Here is a 20,632-nt window from a genome sequence, read left to right as displayed (position 1 = left end):
AACATCAGCGTGAGTGACCTCTGCGTAGGTCCCAGACACTATGTGTCAGACCTGGGCCTCTCTACGTCTCCCACACAGGCCCTCCAGTGACTGCGCAGTCTCATGTTGCCTCTACGTTTACCTCTCCTGCCTTTGCGTTAGTATTCTATTGTTGATCTCAACTCTCTGTTTTGTACTTGCTACCTCTTGCTACTCTCCACACCACTAGTTGGAATTTCTCAGCTAACCCTGCTCCAGAAATCAAACTAATTGGTCTCCCTGAGTTTGTATTCCAACTAACCCTCAAGCCTCCTCTTATACTTTTCTTGTTGGTCCTTCAACGGCCAAGATTAAATCTTTAATCAACAAATAAGATTAGATTTGTCTTGATCCATAACTTTTGGAACCTTCTAACCAAGTTTTATATTTCCCAAACTCGTTAGAATTTTCCCAAATCATTTCTAGGTCTTGGATATCTCATGTGCTTTAGCCTCTCTACCAATTTTCATGGCTAGAGCACATCCGATGCTACCCCAAATATATATATATATATATATATATATATATATATATATATATATATATATATATATATATATATATATATATATATATAAGGCAAAATGTCACATTTACTTTTTCTCTACAATTTGTAAAGGAGTAGAATTTATCATTGCAAGATGTAACCACGATGTATTTTTTTTTTATAGATTTAACGATCAACATTTTGAAAAATAAAAATCTTTTGAAATTAAAAAATAAAAATATCACAAAACAATGGTGTTAAACAAGAAAGCAAGTATATAAAATTTTAAATTTGAACTAAGTTTTTAGTGTGAAGCATTTGAAATAAATACACCGATGGTCTCCTTTGAATGATGAAGAATAAGAGAATATGCAATAAGTTATGAGTTTTAAATTTAAATGAAGGGTTACATGTCTAAAAGATCCCAAAAACCAGAATCATCCTCCCTACGCATCCTATACTTTGGTTGGCTATAAAATTACATCGCAAAAGTTTTGTCTCTAACTTAGCCCTAATATCCCAACTTTTGCATCTATCATCAACATATAGAGGAACCACCCATGATTGAGACCAAGTCAAGGTTCCATGACCACTGTACACCCATCCTCACCATCTTTGAAGTACTATCACTAGCTTCGATAGGATTTTGAATATTGTATGTCATTGCTCAGAAATAGGGGAAACTGCCAAAGTTTCACTTAGGGTATTGCTGCTACTTATAGTGAAAACACTCTGAAGAAATCAAATTTAATATTTTTTTTACTCAGAAGAAATCAAGTTAAATAAATTCTTTTTCTCACCTCCGAGCACAAGCCTTGCAGTAACCCTACTTGTTGTGCATGATTTCCTGACAAAAAAATAAATTAGTTACATTTCCTAACAACAAAAATTTTTAGTTACAATGATTAAAAAAAAGGGTCATAAGTATCGACAGTCATAAATATTTACAGGGAGGAAGCTCCCAATGTTTTGGGATGAAACCTAGTTACAAGGAAACGAAATAGGGTTATAGAAAGGATATTGGCACACCCAATATCAAAACATGAATTTCAGTGAGATCATAATCATGAATTCTATTCGAACTTAGTTTGAAAAGAAAGAGCAACCCAAAAGAAATTTTGTTGGTCTTTAACCACTTTGTCATTTCTTGCACAATATGTGAATGCGTTGGTAGTGAGAGGAATTCTTAATGTTGTATTTGATACAAGCTCATCCTCTGCAACACCATCTTGGAAGAAGACAATAGAAAAATTGTTTACATCAATAAAAACTTTATGGGATCACATAAATAACTATTTTACTGTATCTTAGCTCTGTGGAAAAAATAACTATTTTAGTGTATCTTATTCCATAACTCTTTTACTAACTTATTCCATAACAAAAAATATTCTTAGAATGAGGTGTAATAACTTATTCCATAACTCTTTTATATGAATGAAAAAACACTTTGTTATACTGCCATCAATATCTTTGCATATCAATGTTGGTTAGCTACATATGAAATTTAGTGTCTTTCCAAAAATTATTAGGAAATTATTAAGAAATCATATAAATTATAAATTATAAATTATACAATTAATAAGTATACTACATGTAATTAAACCCCAAGGGTTAGCTCAACTAGTCAAATCAGTGCCTCATCGATCGGGGGTCACAGGGTCCATTCTCCCCGAAGCACTTGGGGTTAGGCCTAGTTATTGGCCACGGGGCTTGATTCCCTTCAGGGTCGATCAACCCAGATATTTTCGTGGACGTAGAGACCACCCAATGACAACATAGATGTGACCACCCAATGACGACGTGGAGGCGACCACCTAATGACGACTTAGAGGCAACCCAATGACCAAGGTGTCTGTGAACCACACCAAAAAAATACATATAATTTTAGTTTAAACATTTTTATATGGTAACTATATATATATGAAAATAAAAAATGACTCTACTTAAAAAAAAAATTTACTTTGAACTAAAATAATAAAGCAAACTAGACTTAGTGAAGTTATCTCGTTTTGAGCTCCATGTTTATGAGAACCTATGGTATTGACTCATGGTATTCATGGGTCATATATGTGAAACAATATACTTGGAATTTTATGGTTATTTTTGTTATAGTGCAAATTAACATATATAAGATGTTAGATTCTAAAATAAAATTGATAAATTATTTACGAAAATTTTAACATTCTCACAATATTACTTGTTAATAAATATGTGTAATAATTTTAAGGTAAATTTGACAACTAATATATCAAGTTTCAGAAAAAGATAATAATGTTTTACATTATAAACTCTTTATAAATAGCATAAAATAATTTTATAATAGATAATATTAACATTTTGACAAGATAACTTGCATATTTGTTAGTTATATGTTATTAGCTTATATTATTAGTATTTCATGTTTTTATTTAATTATATCTATATATATATATATATATATATATTTGTATGGATTTACATATTCTCCATTTATTACTTTTATGATTTTCTAATATATGAGACATATCTTTAATAATAATAATATTTTCTTTTCATATATATATATATATATATATATATATATTTATTTATTTATTTATTGGAGAGAATAAAATATTAAATTCAAAGTATATTCATTTAGGTTTGAATTACACATAATGTTTTAACCTTAGTTGAATTTACATTTAGAATGTGTATATTAAGGGAAAAATCACGATTCAAAGGTTTTAACACAAAAATGTAAGTGTTAAAAAAAACAAAAAAAATTTAATAACAATAATAATAAATAAATGTGATAAGAGATAATAGACATATGATTTTGTGATCCATATTCAACTATGACATAAATTTATGAGAAGATCATTTGTGAAACCAATATTGCAATAAACATAAAATTGTTTCTACTCATATATCATCTACAAAAATTTAGTTAAAATGTAATATATTCTTTTATATTATCATTATTTAGGAATGATAGAGATTTGAAAGAGTTATAGTAATGTAATTTGAAATAACCTCACTAAGGAAGGGGAGTCATTACTGGCGAATCTAGTCCCCATTATCCACTCATGGAAACGGGATTAGGAGGGTCACACCCTCGATTTTTTTTTTTTTTTTTTTTATTTTCCATCCGCTTATGTGCATTTCAGTCCTTACCTTTCTCGCTCACAGAGAATGGAGATCATCAATTGCATGCTAACATGTGGCGATCCACCACATGCCCGCCAATTCAACGGATGGGTGAATGATTAGGGCATATGTGTCTCTTACTTCACGGCATCATCTTGCTCTCGACTCCCAACATACCAACCTATTTGCGGTCAGTTAATCTTGTAGTTTATAACTTGGGCTCCCTCTAACCACTTAACCCTCAAACTTCAGCCCATTCGATTTGGCATATCACTCGCACATCCTTCCACAGTACATATGGCCCGACCTCCTAATATCTGACTAAGTCACGGTTGGCACCACTTTTCTTATGAAATTATCCAAGTATTACTCCGTCCTCTGATCTCTGGGTTATCATTTTGCCTTAGTGGTGCTCGCAAATAATCCAAGTCAAATTTCCAATCATGCAAGAGGAGAATCCAACTACTCCAATCGGAATCTTTCCCACCTATGTTGTTGATTGCAAGAGGATAAGCCTTATACAACCCTTTTTTTAAGTTCAGGGTTTTGCCCCTTTGTTCCATAATAAACACCCTTCCTTATTATTCAAGAATGGCTTGTTCATTTGTCTTTGGCTTTGCACAACACAAACTCTTCAGTGGATATTTTTGTGCTCTCCCTAAAGACCGAGTCTACTACTGCATGAACTACCTTGAGCTAATCCTCTTGACTGTTGGCTACTCTCAGGGACCCATTCAGCTTCTAGATCTACATCAGGACCTCGCTACTTCTTCGAAGTCATACTAATATGTTCCACAACATTACCCCTTCTAAGCTTGGGTGATAGCTAAATTGAGGAGTTACTATCTAGCAGGCATTCCCTCACTTTGGGTAGGGAATTCCTCATGTGGCAACGTAGGTTCTCCTGCATATCTTATCTACCAAAAGCCTAGTACCACCTTATGGTAGGCTTCCACCTTTCCTGCCACATGCCAACTATTCCAGAATCCTCACAAACTCACTCAACAACTCCTCGAGATTTCTCATGGGTAGTCGAATCATTTGGCTATTTGCAGGGGCTCATGGCCCTCAGTGTCAATTTCCCTGTGGCAGGAATGGAGGCTTGTGCACAGATAAAGCTAAAGCCCATAGAAGTACGACAATGGGTCATGATCGGCCTTGAGACACTCCCATGATCTTTTGCATATTTTTTGCCCGTCGAGACAACACTTTGTAAACAAATAACCTGATGTAAAAATTGACCGACTCTTGTGAACAGAGGGTCTCTCTTATAAAGTTTTACATTAATACAAAGGGTCTTAGAACCCAATTCTTTTACCTGGTCATGGTTTGCAACTGGAATAGAACATTGAGTTCCTTAACTTTAGTTATTGAATTATTTATGATACCGTTAAGCATTTAGGCAAAATCGTTATGGGACTCTTCTCCACTCTAAACTTCAGACACTTCGTGATTACTAATGTTAAGATATTAAATTATTTACTTTTTCATGTAAGAATAGCACGCATGTACCCATGCATTATCATAGTCACAATCAATATACAGATAAGGGAAATATCCCTTCACAATTGCATCACAGATATATAGACAACAACACATATTGCAGTCCTTGCTTATCCATATCTATTACAATGACAATTCAGCATAACCCATTAATTGCAAACAGTAATCATACAATATTTATCTTTTTGTCTGCAACAAAACCGATTTTGGCCCTCTATCCACTACCTATTTTCCAAATGCCTCCCTTTATTTTGGGGCGAGCTTCCTACCCCTCCATCACTATTGTTCCCTTGTTGTTATAGTCCCTCCATAAATTATGTCCTATTTTTCTTCTTGTATTATCTCAAGCAAGCATGGGCCTGAGTACTTTCCTTAGCCCATTTAATTTTAGGAACCAGTCCCTTTACTTCATGCACCGACCAACTTTTAATGTTTGTCCTTAAGTTTAGGTTTCTTTTTTGCACAATAAACAATATCATCCCTAGAAACAATTCCCCATCCCCAACTCTGGAATCCCTGTCCCAAGACTCAGTCCCCCTTTTTCTTCAAATAATGCAAAATATTTACATCCTTTTTACAATGTGGCTTGTACGAGAACCTTGGGTGGGACTGTCACATAAACAGTAAAATTTTATTTAAATTCTGAAAACTAACAATCACCACAACCTGCTTTCTGTTGTTTATCCTTGTTCCCTGATCTGAAGTAATGTGGAGCAAATGTAAAAGTGTTCCAACTGTTTTCTTATTTGTTATAAGAAATAAAATTTATATTAAAATAATAGCTAGAAATATTAGTAAACAATCAAATAAAATAGTGCAATGCTTTTTCCTATTTTAAAAAAAAAAACCAAAGAGACAAATGTCATTTTTGAAAAGGCTAGGTAAAAATCATTTTTCCAAAAAAACTTGTTTTTCCATCCCATGTAAATAAATACCAATAAATATAGGTTTAGATGGAAAAAAAAAAATGATATTATCAAAAGGTAATGTTTTTCTTGGATTAAGAATAATCTATAAAATTACACTCAAAATTTAAAATTGAATATTTTGAAATTAGAAATTAAAATTGAATATTTTGGTATTAGTTTCAAAATACTTAGGTTTATTTTATCTTTGTTTTTAGGAATTAGTTAGGCCTAAATTTTCCATATATTGTAATTGGTTTATTATTAAATTTAGTTATATGTTTTTCTATATGGAATTAATGTTTTTTCAATCCGTGTTCTCGATTTGACATCAAAGGGATAGGTGAAACAAAGTTGTGTAACTTTTGCGTGTGCATATCACAAAATATTTAAATTATTTTTATGAAATAATTGTGTTTTATGGACGAGATTAGTTTTTTTTTTTTTTTTTCTATATATATATATATATATATATACTCTTTTTTATTCACAAGAATCAAGGAAGAGTCGGTACATAGCTCTTCCCATGAATGGCTCTCTATACTTGTGGGGACCAAACCATCATAAGCAACAGTTGGACCACACCCTCTGAGCGAGAGGGGATTCGTTGTATACACAAAATATATTATAATTTTTTTTTAAATAATATTATTTATGGATTAATTATATATGACATGGTGTATTATAATTACACTTTGGTTAGTAAATTTAATTTTTAATTATTTTTTAAATAAAATATTTTTATTAGGATTTTGGAATGAATATATATTAAAAATTATACTTTAATTTTTAATTTCTGAATTGGATAATGAAAAGATTAATTTTATCTAATTTGAAACACTTTGTACTTATATTTGAAATAATTTAATTAATTAATTTGCACCTTATTGGAATTCTCATGATTTTATTTTTGATGGAGGTAATAAGTTGCATTATGGTGATCAGTTTGAATCATCCATCATAAAGACAAGTTTCCTAACAAGTCAACATAGCTCATTGTATTATCTCATCAAATTGTTGGAAACATAATCTTTTCGGGTTATGTCAATTTGAAACGATGTAAACTTTGAAACGGGAACTATAAACTCAAAACAGGAAATCTGGCCAAAAAACCCCGAAAAAACATGAAAAACAATGCTAAAAACGAAAAGTGTGTATACTAGAATGATTTTTTTTTTAGGGTTAATTTTGAACATGTTTTTAAAATGGCAATGAAAACGAATTTTTGTGCAAAGATTATGCAAAAAAAAACCTGAAAATGATTAATGTTGATACTGGAACGATGGCTTTTTTTTTAGGGTCAATTTTCAACATTTTTAAAAAATGTTAGAAAAACCGATTTTTTATGTGAAAAAATTGTGCAAAAAACACCCTCAAAATATATATATATATATATATATATATATATATATATATTGTGTGAGAAATTTTGTTTTTTTTCTTGGTTTAAAGTGTATTTTTAAATGCTTAAATAAATTTAACATAATAAGAATATTTATAATACTTATATTATAATAATTTTATAATTCAAATTTATAAGTTCAACAAATCTATACTAATTTAGAAAAACAATTAACAATAATTTATTTTAGTTGTAAGAGTATTCTATTATTCACAATCTTATATAAAAGTACATAGAAGACTACCATTATATAGAAATGGAGGAGACTCTGCATCATTTAAGGATAAATATGACAATTGGACATATGCAAGTCCCTATGTAAGCTTACAACTCACCATACTTAGCTCATATGGAAATGAGGCGTTGGAAAAATCAACTCTAACACCCCTCCTTAAGCGAAACATAGGGAGTAACTAAAGAAAAAAGAAAACAAAGAATGGGTCCCAGCAAGAAGGTCTAATTAGGTACCCATGTACAAACTCTCATAAGCAGAGAAAGAGAGAAAAACCCATAGGAAAAAAAATCCTCCCCAAAAGAGAGAAAGATGTCAATGCTCAAATTATCATGGTGTTGAAATTTTAGATCCCATAATGATCCACTGAATGGAAAGAACACAGGGTTGGTCCAATCAAGAAGTACAAAATGTTGAAGTGCCAAAATTATGAATATGAGAGTTTTGAAACCTCAATGAGGTAGATCAATCTTTAAATTAGGAATGTTGTAGAGGCACAAGGGCGGCAAACACTGTCAACTTCTCCCAAAAATCTTCAAAGAAAATAGGTGTCAGTTAAGAACTAGGACAAGGGCTTCAAATAAAAGCAACACCGTCAACCAACAAACAAGTAATGAGGCATGTAAATATGGAAACTAGGCTTACACAATGTACAACAACAACCCTAAATACGTTTGAACACCATCACCATCACACTCATCAAACACAAAAAATGACAACAATATTTTTCACCATCTAACTACCCCACTAAAGCACAACAAAGGAAGGAGCGAGAATCAATAGTCTCCATTGTCAGCGAATTCCCCCCGTGAAACACAACTAAGGGAATAATGAAAATAAACAACAACCAATGGATGCAACATGATGATATGAATTCTACAAGCATTGGTTCAATTGACACCATAACCATCCATTGATCCATCCACAAACGATCTTGATGGTCGACATTGGTCTGTGATTCATACTCTTACGTCTCTTCTGTAACAATCTGAATGTCAGACTAGTAATTGACCCAGAATGTTGATGCTTGTGTAATTTCTTCTGATTAGTATGTTCATATAACTCATTTTTTGTTTTTTTAGACTCAAATTTGGGTGCCACAACATTTTCATCTGGAATTACATTAGCAACCATGTCATCAATATGTTTATCACAATTAACAAGAGCATTTTCTTCAAGCACCTCACAATTGGATGTAGGTGATGAGGTAGCAACATGATCATATCCAAGACTTTCTCTTTATGTTTTCACTACACGGTTAATAGGAGTAATATTTCCATGTCCATTCTTCCCAAGTCTTCCTATGGTATATCCCATTTTTCTCAATAATTGAGACCCAATACCACTATTATGGTTTTCAAAATTGGATGTGGCAAAGGCATGTGATGATTTATGATCATCTGCATCAACCATCTAACAATCAACATCATCAAGTGTGGAGGAAGGTGAGCTTGGAAGCTCAACATCAATTGTCTCCATCTTAGATTTATGAAGACGACTAACCTCCAATTCAAGTCCTTGCTTAGACTCTTGCATCTTTTGAATGACCTCATCCTTCTTAATTAGTTGTTGAGATAGCACATCATAATCGTGTTTCAAAAAATGATATTACTCCAACATTGTTTCATTTAATTAGTTAAATGCCATAACATGTTGATTATTTTCTCTTCCAGATGCTTTATCAAAATTTTCATGTTTTAAGTCAGAAAAAGACAACTTCCTCCTCCAAGTCATCAAGGAGATCAATCTTCTCTTGAAATTCATCTGCAAGCATTTGGAAATATTTTTCCATGGTTGAATCCAGATGGTCAACCTTTTGGATTTTCTCAGCTATGGCAGTTCGTGACCTATTCTTAAAAGTTGCATTCTCTGCTTACAAAAGGTTATGACTAACTGCAATTGAAAGACCTCTTTACGAAGTTCATCTGCTTCCTTCTTCTCACGGAGCTCCTGCAATATTTTATCCATGTTGAAAAGATGAATTTGACAAATATATTTCCACTAGCCAAAATTGCAAATTTGAAGATGACAACAAAAAATGTTTTACCCTTCCAATCAAGAGACAAATAAGACCGATCCACTTTAAAGATTCCACCACTAGCTAACAATTGGTATATTATATACACAACCAAATATATCAACCATACAGATATATGGCTATTCTCCACTAGGCATAATTTTCATATAAAACAATACACGGAAATTTTAAGAAGTAACATCTGTATTTTTTTGTTTTTTGTTTTTCAATATGTGTGCCGAAAAGACACATTTAAAGAACGTCAATAAAAATATAGCCCATTGTGAAGAAAAAGAAATGAGCATAGTCGCACATATCCAACACTCCACAAAGAATGTGGTTGAGAACCATTTCACAACGATACGGTATGAAAAGAACGTGGCAGGGAAGGAGAGCGTGGATTTGTCATTGATTATTTTTTGAAAAACTTTTCTCGTCACTATGTAACTCAATTATGCATAGTTAATCCTTCGCACAATCCACATGGTCTTCCACGCTAGTCAAATGTTGCAGGAATCCTCAACCGCAAGGATCAATGTAGCTTCCCAAATGTGTTGAAAAATTAGAGTTAGACAGTCACGGTCAACCAATTAGCATGTCCGTATATAAAAAAAATGCAAATGTGTGGTACAACTAACTATTAGGGGAATTTTGAGGTCTAAAATAAGCCTCCTAAGAAAATAATAAAATAATAGCTAAATCAATAAAATAATATTTATAAATTTGCAATTCACTTTTTGCACCACAATCCATGTAACCATGGTTAAATTCAATTCCAATATTGTAACAATTTAAAATTAATATTGTATTGATGTGACTATAAATAACAATAAGCTTTTTAAAAAAAGTCATTGAAAAACTATTGCATTTTTCATTTGTACTTAAATAACGTTAAATAAATTATAAATATAAATTCATAAATTCTTAATTGTATAATATATTATTAATTAAAAATTATATTATTTAAATTATAGAATAACCTGTAATTAAGATACTACATAAAAATCAAATAATATATATAATAAATATAATATATTATTTTATCTATTAATTTTATATTACATATTTAATTGATCATTTATAACATAAGAAGAAATAATATATAATATAAAAATAATATATATAATTGATTTTTTAAGATAAACATCATAACACAATTTGCATTTTATTTTATAGTTTCAAGTTAAATATAAGAGAATTTGTAAGATGAATAATTATATTTACTTTTTAATCATTAAATATTTTAATAAAATTATTATTGTAACTAACATAATAAAAAATAATTATTTTTACTTTGGAAAAACATAATATTTTTTTTTATAATCCTTATTACATTGATTTATTTAAATAAAGTATAATAACATAATTTTATATATTATTTAATAATTTGAAATTAAGCATAATTTATAAGATCAATTTAAACAAAAAAAATAAAAATAAAAAATCATAAATCATATAAAATTAATTATATTTTCCTAATATGTTATATTGCAATTAAAATCATAATAATATTATTTATTGATTTGATTTATCTCAAAATTACAAGGTCACATTTTTATTTATTTATACATGTATAGATATTAACTTACAATTGATTTGAAATTGTAATTTATATATATATATATATATGAAAATATATAAATATAAGATTTATTAAAAAGTGTGTAAAGACATGAATATTGTATATGGATATGTATTGTTTCTTTCATAAAATATGAAATGACAATAATAATATTTTATTCAAAAAGTGTGAAATGACATTTATTATGATTACTTTACTTTATGACTTTAAAAGTACTTAGAGCGCTACTATGGTTAACCATGAATGTTTATCCACCATTGAGAATGTGTTAAACGACCGAAATCTAATTGTATAGGCAATGCACTGAGGTGGAATTGATGGTCTACATGCCATCATCAGTTCAGATCTGAGAACCGACAACACATATTCAATGTTGCCAAACTCTAATCTGATTTGAGCATAGACGATTAGAGAGATATCACATTCAGATCTGACAGATCGAAACAATATCTCCTAGACAAATTTATAGATCGTAAAGAATTTCGAGACCTTATTGAAACAAAAACTCCATTCAAGATTAAAAAAAAAAATTAAGAAATTTCAAAAAAGGATTCAACAAGGCAACAATCATCTGCTCTGATACCATGTAAGAGTATTCTATTACTCACAATCTTATGTAAAAGTACATAGAAGACCTCCATTATATAGCAATGGAGGAGACCCAATGTCGATTAAAGATAACTACAACAACTAGATAAATGAAAGTCCCTATATAGTTTACAACTCAACATACTTAAGTCATAGAAAATGAGACGTTGGAAATAATAAAATTCTCTCAACCTTATAAGAACCCTATAATTTTGTATAACATAAAAAAAATCATCGTTCACATAAAAGAAATCTAGATTAAATATGAGATGTTTTTTATTTACCAAAATTTAATTTATACTAAACTAAAATAAAGACACTAATACTACCATTATACCAAACAAAACTAGAAACAATTATACTACCTTCATTAAACTACTCTAAAATAATTGTACGTAGTATGCATGTGTAGCATATAGTTTTAAACACTGACGCTAATAATTATGAACAACAATAAGTCTCTCAACCTTGCAAGGACAATGAGCCATCCATCAAAAATATTTTAATTTTAAAATAAATATTGGATGTTTTTAGGTATTTATCTTAAAATTAATATTGGATTTTTTTTAAAAGTATTTATCAAAGTTTTACGAATTAGCCATTCAAAAGGTAAAGTTGGATGTTTTTAGGTATTTATCTTAAAATTAATATTGGATTTTTTTTAAAAGTATTTATCAAAGTTTTACGAATTAGCCATTCAAAAGGTAAAGTTGGGCAGTGCCTTGGAAGAACCTAACAAATTATCGACATGTTTCAAACCTCTTTACATTTATAATTTGTCGTTGGAAAGCTTGCTTGATTTAAATCATGATGCAAATTTTGTAAAGATTTTCAAATTTAAATTATGTTATAAAGTAGGATAAGAAATTAGCCCAGGAATTTTTTTTAATTTAAATTATTATGTAAAGTATGTTAATAAATTAATGCGGAAATATTGTATGGATCAAATATATTAAAAAAAAATCTTGAAACTTAAATTAAATGGATTTCCTTACAATCGTAAATATGTTCTCATTCCATTTATTCCAATCTATTTTTTAAAATGGGAATAGATAGGGAATAAATTGAATAATTGTTCATTAGTAATATGAATAATAATGGAAAAAGGCTCGTATTGAAAGAATAATAGATTGGGTAAACTCAAGAAGTCCAGTTCGCTTATGATCCGAACAAAGAAAGGGTTAAACGATCAAGCATTGCATAATGAGGATGAAATGCCTACCCAACAATTGTGTGCTTTATCCATATAGATAAAAGAATATCGGGAAAATATAGTCGTCATGACACAGGATCATTGCCAAAGAATTAGTTCTTATCCAATTGATAAGATGATCACTACATATCTATATATGATCATAATATGGAATGGATCAGTTAATCTATCTTAAATGATTGATTAGGCGATCCGAATATGTCAGATTAACCGATATGATTGAGGATTTCCTAAAATAAGAGGAAGTTGGAAAAAATGTCCTTTCGTATTTTCGGGGGGGGATTGAATCATTACCTTATTTATTATCTATTTATTTCCGAAAGATTGAATTGTTCGTACCCGAACAAAAAGAATTCATTTCGCAAGGAAGTTGCTATTGACTCATTTTCTTAATTAGAACCAAGAGATCTCATAGGAAAGATGGCCCATCAGTTCAAGGCGTAGCATTGGAACTGCTATGTAGGTTTCTACTTACCGAGGGTTCGAATCTTTCTATTTATGTATCTTCACCCTACTATCTATTTTCTTCTCATCCATTGTTTTTCCAATCTATTGAATCCTAATAGGACTATTTCCTAATTCCAGGATCAATCTACCTCTATTTGTAATAGAGAAAATAGAACAAACATTGGTTCGTGGTATGGGAAAAGTCAAGACTATTTTAAGAAGCAATAAAAAAAAAGTATCGCAGATAACAAGTAACATACGGAAGGATTATAAAATGTCTCCTTCAGGGAAGGGAAAAAGAAGGGAGAAGAACATAATTTCCAGATGCCCAGCAACCAACCCACCCCTCTCTTTCATTTCATTCTCGATTCAAGCTTGATGGGAATAATACTCTATGACCAGCAATTCATTAATCTTCAAATTGATCCATTTACTATCTATTATTTGATTGATGAATCCTTTATATTGTAAGGAATGAAAAGTCAAATGATTTGGCAATTTATCCCTCTGGAACAGATCTATATTCTTCTTAATGATAGCTCTCAATCTTTGTTGATCTCTTATAGTAATCACATCTTGAGGTTTGCAAGGGTAACTTGGTATATCTACCATATGGTCATTTACCCGAATATGTCCATGATTCACTAATTGTCAAGCTCCGGGAATGGTGGGAGCCATACCCAATCGAAAAAGAATATTATCCAAACACATTTCAAGTAATTGCAATAGGACCTGACCCGTTGAGCCTTTGGCTCTTCTAGCAATACAAATATATTTCAACAATTGTCGCGCCGTTAATCTGTAATGAAAATGCAATTTCTGTTTTTCTTCTAGCCGGATACGATATTGAGATATTTTCCTGGAAGAAGATCGGTTCATAGAATCCTTTATGTTTTTGGCTCTTTTACTAGTGAGACCTGGTAAAGTTTTCAGACGACGTATTATTTTTAAACGAGGTCCCTGATAGCGGGACATATAAACTCCTTATTCAATTAACAAATAGTGGTTGAAGGAAGAAAGAATAGTATAACCGGTATGAGTACTACTGGAATTCTTTTATATGGAAAACGAAGATCTTTCTCCAATTTGTTATTGATCCTAATAACTCCAATCATTTCATTCATCTTGTTCCTAGTTGGGAGTAAATGATCATGACATGACGGACCCGACGAACGATCGTAAGAGTATTCTCCATTCCATCTTGATCCTAACAAAACTTTGTGGATTATGGAAATGAGAGGAACGGAAAAGAGCCAGCTATTGGGATCGAACCGATGACCATCGCATTACAAGTGCGATGCTCTAACCTCTGAGCTAAGCAGGCTCGATGGAATATCACTCCCCATTTTAATGGGGTGAGATCCATAGATTCCTTTGGAATCCTAATGATTATAGCATGAATCAGATTCAATGACGCAATCCAGATTACGATTACAACAGAACATTGTTTCAATGTAGATTCTTTCAAGGGAAAGAAAGGAGAAGTAAGGGTCATTTGATATCGATCGTTTTACTCACTCTTCCAAATCGACTAGGGGAGGATAATAACATTGCATTTCCAATGGATAAATAATATAATGATTCCCAGTCATATTCGATTGGGGTAGAGATAGAGATGGGGAGAGAAGGGGAGAGAAGGGGAGTAGGGGAGGATATTTCTCCCACCCAATGTTGAGAAAATATCCAATGAATAATGCTAATGCATATTACATAATAGGATTAGATCAAGGTATGATCTTGTTCTTCGATAAGGCGATATGGCGGAATTGGTAGAAGCTACGGACTTGATCGAATTGAGCCTTGGTATGGAAACCTACCAAGTGATAGCTTCCAAATCTAGGGAACCTTGGGATATTTTGAATGGGTAATCGTGAGCCAAATCCGGTTCATGAAGACAATGTTTCTTCTCCTAAGATAGGAAGGGGATAGGTGCAGAGACTCAATGGAAGCTATTCTATTGAATGAATCTCATTTGGTCCAATATTGTAGTTATAGAACGATCTATTTACACCTCAAAAATGGAGAGAGATGTTATATAACACCAGACAAAACTGGCAATCAGAACTTGAATCATTCCGAGCATTTTATTCATAAGATAGATGCCAGATTCGAGTTGAAGTATTGATTTGACATTAAGTAATCCAATTATGAACTTGTCTACTCTAGATGGAGAATTGAATTCTTTTTTGGAATAAATGGTTGGACAAGGATAAAGATAGAGTCCAATTCTACATGTCAATGTCAGCAACAATGCAAATTGCAGTAGGAGGAAAATCTGTTTGCTTTATAGACCGTGAGGGTTCAAGTCCCTCTATCCCCACCCAGGTTCGTTCCCGAACGGAGTGATCTATCTTCTTCAATTCCATTGGTTCGAATCCATTCTAATTTCTCAATTCTTTTTCCTCGCTATTTTTTTTTTCATGAAGAGAAGAAATTAGAACATGAATCTTCTCATCCATCTTATGACAAGTTGAGTTGATCTGTTAATAATTTGATCATATGATCAATTTATTTTGTGATATATGATCTACATAGATTAGATCATTTTTAAATTATTCAATTGCAGTCCATTTTTATCATATTAGTGACTTCCAGATCGAAAATAATAAATATCATTCTAAAAACTACTAAAAATACCTTTTTACTCCTTTTTAGTTGACACAAGTTAAAACCCTGTACCAGGATGATCCATAGGAAAGAGCCGGGATAGCTCAGTTGGTAGAGCAGAGGACTGAAAATCCTCGTGCCACCAGTTCAAATCTGGTTCCTAGCAAGATGTCAATATCCATGTCTCCATATCCATCTATCTAAATCTATTCTATCTAGATGTATATCTACATACGGAGACACCTCGATTAAAATAGATATATGGATCAATCTGTTCTCTCCCTCTTCTTTGCTCATACTATCCCTCTCTGTCTGTTCCAATTGAATCCTGATACTCTGTACATATAAAAAAGTAGGACTAAGAACTCAGAAGTCAAGATTTGACGGTGGGACTGATAATTCGGCACTAGTCGGAATCTATTCATCTTATTCCATCTGAATCGAAATGGGATAGATTATCCCAATGATAGATCTATAATTGCAGAGTTGAAGTAGATCCAAACGTTGCAGAGGGTATCTCGAAAGTAGATTCGAATTGAGGTTCATAAGATCGATGTAATAACTTTTGACCATAGTTTCTAGTATGAATATTGGATCCAATATGATGATCCCTATGATTTATAGTGAAATATTTTATTCTTCCCTTGTTGGAGTTCGGGCCTTATATATCCATCGAACTATCTTTTCTTTCACGAAGTTTCGTTATAGCATCTATAATAGCCTCTGGTTCAGGTGAGCAATCTGGCGAATAGACATCCACAGGAATTAACTTATCTACTTTGCGAACGGTACTATAATAATCTATACCAAACATTTATCTATGATAGTACATGCTCCAGGGAAAATACATATTTTGGTTCCAGCATTTGTTCGTATAATAAATCTCACTACAGAAGGAGCCTCTTTCATGGTCACAGTCCCCGCTGTTATAATGAGGTAAGCTCATCTAGGTCCAGATATTGGTACCGGACCGTAACGATCGGAGTCGAATCGCGAATCTATTAATGAAGCGAATTTGATGAAACCAAAATTGTAAAGGAGTGTTCATAAATTGGAGAGTCTGGCCCAATTCGTTCGATAGATCGTTTGGGGTAGTTGAAATATCTGGATTCAAAATTGTTTGATCGAGTAAAGGTAACTTCATAGGATTCATCATTGGCTTTATGCCATTTTGTACTTCTCTCCCCCACTCAAAAATTAAGGACCATTCCAATGTTCCTCTTCGCCACGCATGGACTGAACCAACGATGAAAATAAGCACGAGAATTGAATCTCCTATAAATGCAGATATACCCTGTATACTAGAACTCATAGCCCATAGAGAAAGGGAGACTGTTCCAACATCAAGAACAACAAGAACTGCAGCGAACATATAATGATCTTAGATCGGATCCAAGTATCTTCCCATTGGTTCGATACTTGATTCGTAACTAGTAGTCCGATTCTTGACCAATGGGAGCCAAAGCTCTGGAAATCAAGGATGTAAGAATAGGTAGGAATGAGACTATATATTAATGAAAATATCCAACCAGAAAGTATTATATTAGGGAAATAGGAACATGAATATACTCCTTTGAAATAGATCAAATTCTTATATTTTTACGTCAACTTCTTCATTATTATCCCACCCACCATGAGTGGAAGACCAAAGGACCAAACAATAAATACAATCAATTCTAATTGATTCACATATTTTGTTTCATCGATGGCTTATTATCAAATTAATTCAATGAAATGTTATTTGAAGGTCTATTGAGAATATTTGACATGAATCAAGTATGAGAGAAAGAAAGAATGTAAATGGGTCCCAATCTCGAACTACCCAATTTTAGATCTGAGTCTATACCCATATTATAGAATGAATATGTTGATGATCTTTATCCAGCATCCATGGCTGAATGGTTAAAGCGCCCAACTCATAATTGGCGAACTTGCGGGTTCAATCCCTGCTGGATGCAGGGGAACTGCACATATCCATTATTAATGGAATGGGAAGAAGTATGAAGAATAACACCAAACAATTGAACCATACCAAGCCTTTCAATAAAATGAATGAAAGGCTTGGTATGCTTTAATTAAGCAATACATGATAACAATCCATCAGAGTATTATCCACCTATTAAAATAGATTCAACAGTGGCTAGATCTAGAGGAAAGTTGTGAGCATTACGTTTGTGCATAAATTCCATACCTAAACTATGATATATTTGTATAATTAAATTAGTATATGATCTGATATAATAATATCTACAGGCTTTACGAGAAAAAAATGAGAAAAGGAGGGAAATTTTTTATGGATGAAGTGAAATATCCAGTACTTACGGAGAAAAGTATTCGTCTATTGGAAAGGAACCAATATACTTTTAACGTCGATTTGCAATTGAGAAAAACAAAGATTAAAAATTGGATTGAACATTTCTTCGATGTTAAAGTAATAGTTATGAACAGTTATCGCCTCCCTGAAAAAGGAGGAAAGAGAGGGTCAATGATAGGACATCCAATACGTTGTAAACATGTGATTATTACACTTAGAACCGGTGATTCTATTCCACTCTTTTCAAAACAATAAGATTTCAAATTTGAAACTAAATGGCCATCTGTTCATATAGAATTTTAACTCCGAGTACACGCGATAGATCTATATCAAGTTTCGATGGAAGAGTGCAGTTGGACCCGCAAAAGAAAATGACCTTTGGACAACATCATTGTGGGAAAGGTCGTAATGGAAGAGGAATTATCACCGCAAGACACAGGGGAGGGGGTCACAAGCGTCTGTATCGTCAAATTGATTTTCGACGGAATAAGGAACACATATCAGGAGAAATTGTAACCATAGAATACAACCCTAATAGAAGTGCATACATTTGCAAGGTGCATTACAAGAATGGCGATAAGATGTATATTCTGCATCCCAAAGGGGTCATGATTGAAGATACTATTCTTTCTAGTCCAAAAGCTCCTATATCAATAGGAAATGCCCTACCTCTGGGTGTGGTTTGAATTATTAATTTATGTGATAGGAAGCAACTGATTGGGTTTACAGCGAAACCTATAAATCTATCACTGATCCAACTAGGACACTTTTACGGGACAAACCCCAAAGGGAAACTGAGGATAAACGACAGCAGGTGATTGGATTCAAAAATTGTTCATATCAGATCATTGGTTCTAAAGATATAATAATATGGAGAGGACTTGATTGTTTGTCTGAAGCATGAACAAAATCCTTTTTTGAAAAAATGAAGGGGGGGTGGTGTGTGAGTCCCTCTTATAGAAGCTCTATCAACCCTAATTCACAATTTTATACATATTTACAGAACCGTGATTGATACAATATGTTGTGGAGCAGTGAAGCGAAATAGATTACAATATGTTGCAGAGCAGCTCTATCATGCAGCGAGGGTCGAACGCGGGTGAGGAGGCTATAAGCCGGCCATCCCAACCACGCGAGATAAACGACCAAGTACTGATACTTCGTATCTTTATCGCTTATTCTCCTTAAATTTAAATTTCATACTATTTAAATTTTAATATTAAAGATGGCAAAATGTTTAAAATAATTTATCAATATAATACAAATAAAGTAATAATATCTTTTATTTTATTTTATTTTAGACTTTTTTTCCTTACCTATATATAAAAACACACATGAAACATTGTTATTTATAAAAAATATATATATAAAAACACATACGAAAAATTGTTCTTTAAAAATATATAATTTAGATCTTAGGTAAAATAAATCATTTATATCATAAGAAAAACTATGTAAATATTTCTTTAGGTATATGGCAATGTCTTTTAAATTAATGGGAAAATGTTATTTTAAAAAATATGTAATTTTATTGTTATGTTTATTTTTTAATAAAAATATATGAAATTTAAATATGTTAATTTTTTTTATATAGATAAAAATGTATTTTAATTTTTTCATATATATATATAACATTGTTTTTTATTAAATTTATAAAAGAAATTTATATATTATTTTAATTTAATTTAATGTTGTAAAAAATTTAATTAAATTGGAAAGTAAAAAAAATAGTTATTTCAAAATAAATTTTAATTTCTATCTCAAATATTATTAAAAACATCTAAAACTTAAACCTCACTATCTATTTATTAAATATCAACCCATTTTTATCTTTATAATTTTTTTTATAAAAAATAAATTAGTACCATGTATTTATTAATTATTGATAATTAACCCCGATCAGCGTGCGAGCCGGTGGTTGGGAAATCAAATAGAGCTTTAATGGAAGGTACCTCTGAGTGTTGTACGGTTGCCCCTACACGTTCAATGTGATGGGTGCAGTGGCCCTTTGCATGATTGCATGCAAGGAAGGTAAGAAAGGTGGCGGCGAGGGTTATGGTTGTCAAGGGATAAATAGGAGAAAAGAAAGACAGTTAGGTGTTGTAGTTTGGTTCAATCATGGATGGGGAGGCTGGTGCACCAAATGGGTTCTGCGACACCATCCATAGCACCAAACAATTCATGTGACTGTAGGAGTTCATGGGTATGT

The 20,632-nt window shown here is 31.8% G+C and overlaps 1 non-coding gene across 1 annotated transcript; it reads right to left on the bottom strand.

The window, feature by feature from the left end:
- Positions 1-14,753: 14,753 nt before the first annotated feature.
- TRNAT-UGU (transfer RNA threonine (anticodon UGU)) lies at positions 14,754-14,826 on the bottom strand. The gene has a single exon. It is a non-coding gene; the product is annotated as a tRNA-Thr (tRNA).
- Positions 14,827-20,632: the final 5,806 nt, after the last annotated feature.

The sequence above is a fragment of the Pinus tabuliformis genome, chromosome 1_2 (genome assembly GCF_031772625.1).
Source record: "Pinus tabuliformis cultivar Carrire ecotype Pingquan chromosome 1_2, CPIR1, whole genome shotgun sequence".
Lineage (NCBI taxonomy): Eukaryota > Viridiplantae > Streptophyta > Pinopsida > Pinales > Pinaceae > Pinus > Pinus tabuliformis.
Note: the sequence above shows the minus strand (reverse complement) of the source record. Positions and strands in the feature narration are given on the sequence as shown.